Raw genomic sequence first — 3,945 nt, 5'->3', positions numbered from 1 at the left:
CCATGTGTCCTCTAAGGGTGAGGTCGGGTCAAATCACCCTCCATCAAATATAATATATAGAATATATCTTTTATAATTTTAAATATAATTTATATAAAATTAATAAATATTATATTATAATCAGATTCAGATGTGATCAAATCCAAATCCAATATGATTATTAATCGAATATAAATCACAGTATTCGAATATAATCCAATTACTTAAATACATCATCTGAATTCAAAATAATTAGATGGGCCTTGGATTTTGAGTATTGATGGAGCGCAATCCAGCCGGTCTTAGTAGTCAACGAATTCGCCTTTGAGCTGGAGCGTTGGGGAGCCTGAAATGGGAAAGATGAGAGAACTCTGGGGGGAACCCGGTGTGATAATTCCGAAGCTCAAGTCAGTAATCTCTCAAAGGCAAAGTGTAGACCAGATAGCACAAAGTTCACATACCTTGTTTGTTAGGGGCAGGGGCCTTTTATAATCACTTCGCGCACTCGCTCTGAGGCCCTTGTCAGGTCTAGTATGATTACCCTTGTGTCTGTCAATTCGGGCATCGTCCTTTCTACCGGGACAGAACCGTCACTGCCTAACCATCTCTCTAACTGGAGATGGCAGTGTCAAGAGGCGGTGGTAGGTGGCCGTTTAGAGTGTGGCCGTCAAGCGTTAGATCCAAGTCAGTCAGGTGTGCCACCCTTGGGTATGGACTTCCTCGGTGTCAGGCATAGTGCGGTTTACTTGGTTTTGGTGCCCTGAGGGCGATGTGGAGGGGTGAACGAGACGAAGTCTTCAGTTCAGAGGTATGTATAGGGCAGGTCAGCTCGGCGAGGTGTATCCCGAACTGTTGCACGGCAGACCAGTTCGGCGAGGTGTATCCCGGGCTGTTACAAGGCAGGCTAGTTCGGCGAAGTATGTCCCGAACTGTTATAAGGCAGACCAGTTCAGCGAAGTATGTCCCGAACTGTTACAAGGTAGGCCAGTTTGGCGAAGTATGTCCCGAACTGTTACAAGGCAGGCCAGTTCGACAAAGTATGTCCCGAACTGTTATATGCAGGCCAGTTCGGATTACTTTCCTGGTTTGGGGCCAAGGGTGAGTTCGGGCCCCTAGTAGGGAGTTCTAACCGCTGGTTTCTCCCCTTGGTGCTCGCGCCTTAGGCTTGCTTTTGTGCCGAGTTGTTGCCTTTGCCACATGTCGCATAACTGTGAGGTCAGGCCAAATCTTCCTTCATCAATTGCCCCTCACTCCTTGTGCCAAGGGTCTTGCCCTGGTGCGGGGAGTTTTGTGAGGTGGTAGGTGGATTTGTCTCGTTCTTCGAATCTTTACTGTGCGAGTTGCTTTTGTCAGGGTTCTTCAGTTTTCTAGAGTGTCCGAGAAGGCGGGAGACGTGCCTACTGCTCATAAATGTTGACGGGCATGGCAGCGCACGTTTAAATTTCAAAAATTTGTGCCGCTAGAACGTGACAACGGGTCATTTAAATTTGAAAAAAGCGCGCCACTGCCGTTCTGGAGGGACGTGCGCTGGCGGTTGTCAGTTTCAGGGAGACATGCGGCGTGTTGTCAGTTTTAGAAAGACGTGCGCCGGTGCGACGTCGGTTTCAAAAAGACGTGCACTGACGTTTCACTCTTTTCAGAAAGACGTGCACCAATCACGTCTCGATCTCAAGGGACGTGCGGTCAGCGCGAATGCAGGCCGTCGGATTGTCTTTGATATGCACTATCAGTTCTTGGTTACTGTAGCTATAAATAGTGGGGGACCGTAGTTGATTTGTCACTTCTACGGTTTGCCTCTTGAGCTCGCGTCCAGGTTTTTCAGCTCGCGTCTAGGCTGGTTACTTAGCCTTCAAGGTTTTTTGGCTTGTTCCCATCTCCGGAGCCTTCAAAACTTTCCGGTGAGTACCTTCCTGAATCCACCTCTTTTCCTCGATGTCTAGCTTCGATAGCTCAGACGACTCCCCAGATAGGACTGATGTAGGTTCTACAAACCGTGCCTTATTCCCCGACTGCCTTAGTGATCCTGAGGTGGAACTTGATGACTATGAACTCGTAGGCCGAGCCGCTTCGGGCAGTTTGGTGTCTACCTCTCGCCGAGGTCGGATGCTAGACAGGTTTGGTCCCTTAACCATGATTCCCGAGGGGCTCCAATCTATACTTACATCTTACAATCTGCCTGGGGGTATACATACTTGCACACCGCAGCTCGTTGCGGGGTTGCAACTGCCTTTTTACCCTCTTCTCGTCAAAGTTATAAACCACTTTGGTATTACCATTGGCCAGCTTCATCTAAACTCAATCCGGAACCTAGTGGGGATTGTCTCCCTTTGTTGCGAACAGAATTTCCCTTTAGACTTGGAGATATTCTCCTCCATCTTGATGCTCAAGAGACAAGCGGGTTCTCTTCCTGGGGGAAGACGGGCGCATTACCTTTCTCCTCACCCGGGCCTTAAGCTTCTGCACGATCTTCCTAATAAGGTCCTGGCGTGGAAGCGGGACTACTTCGGTGTGCAAAGTGCACAAGGATGGCCCTTTCAGACCGGATGGGGTGAGGCCGCTCCTGATTCTGGTGTCACTCTCGACAAAGAGACAGTGAAGGGCCTCCGGCAATGGGCATGGCAAGGTTTAAAGTGCCATCAGTACTTAACGGAGGCCAAGCTTATTGTGCCCGGCCTGAGTTCGGGTAGGTTTCTAGTTCTGCGGTTTCTTGCTTGCTTTGTTCCTTCATTTTTTCTGATGTTGAACTCGTTTCTGCAGTTGTGATGGACGCGGAGAGAACTCGTGGGGGGTGCCTGTTCCAAGGCATGAAGAGGAGGAAGTGGGTCGCCAAGCGAACTCGTACTGAGCTGCCCCCGGATGAGGAGCCTCAAGTTTCAAGCCACACGTCAGAGGATCTGCCTAGGGAGTCCAAGGTGACTCCACCGATGCATGAAGCGGCCGGGGTGCCTTACGCTGAGACTACTCACACGGGTGCTCCTGCTTACTCCAGTGCTCCTGCTCACTCTGGGTCCGCTCATAGCGAGCTAGGCCCTCGGGCTCAGGAGATCAAGGAGAGTTCAGGAGTGTGTTGACGCCGAACTACGCTCTTCAGAAGAGTAGGGAGGCTACTTTACCCGAGGAGATCGCGGCATGGACCGATCTTCCTTTGAATCAGGTCGTCTGCCGCGCCGTAACACATGCTATGGTGGTAAGTCAGATTTCGTCTGCCTCCTTCATTTTCTATCGCTTTTGTTGTTGTTGCTCACTTGTTTCTTTTGGTAGGTGAATTCTTCTATTCACGCCTTAGCAGCCCAAGTGGAGAGGAGTTCGCGACAAGCGCGAGCTGCTGCGGCTGCCGCCCATGCTGCTGAAGAGGCTTTTCGTGCCGCCGAGGCAAATACCCGAGCTGCTAAGGCGGTCACTTATGCTGCCGAAGAAGTTATTCGCGTCGCCATGGCCAGGCAGGCGATGTCTCAGTGTGATGCCAAGGCCATGGGGGTAGTCGTCAAGCACATGGCGGACTTGAAGTTGGACTTGCAGCATCAAGTCGAATATCTTCAGGAGGACATCAGGGAGAAAACGCAGATTTTTTCCCAAGGCATTGAAGACGCCAAGAAGAAGGTCGTTGAAGAATATATTGCCTCTCCGTGTTTTGACGATCTGATGGTGGATTCTTACAGAAGGGGGTTCAAGCTGAGCCGGTGGATGATCCGGAACACGTACCCCGACCTTGATGTTAGTGCCATATCCACTTCGCGTATAACTCAGGAGATGGCCAATGCTGTCGATGGCGAGCCAGATTCTGAAGGAGAGGCAATGCCTTCGGGTGTTGTTGGGTACGGACTTCCTCGGTGTCAGGCATAGTGTGGGTTACTTGGTTTTGGTGCCCTAAGGGCGATGTGGAGGGGTGAACGAGGCAAAGTCTTGAATTTGGAGGTATGTATAGGGCAGGTCAGCTCGGCGAGGTGTATCCCGAACTTTGCACGG

The sequence above is a fragment of the Nelumbo lutea genome, chromosome 5, assembly GCF_056320005.1.
Source record: "Nelumbo lutea isolate HS-2025 chromosome 5, American lotus-T2T, whole genome shotgun sequence".
Taxonomy (NCBI): Eukaryota; Viridiplantae; Streptophyta; class Magnoliopsida; order Proteales; family Nelumbonaceae; genus Nelumbo; species Nelumbo lutea.
The sequence above is the reverse complement of the archived record's forward strand: the minus strand, read 5'-3'. Positions refer to the sequence as shown.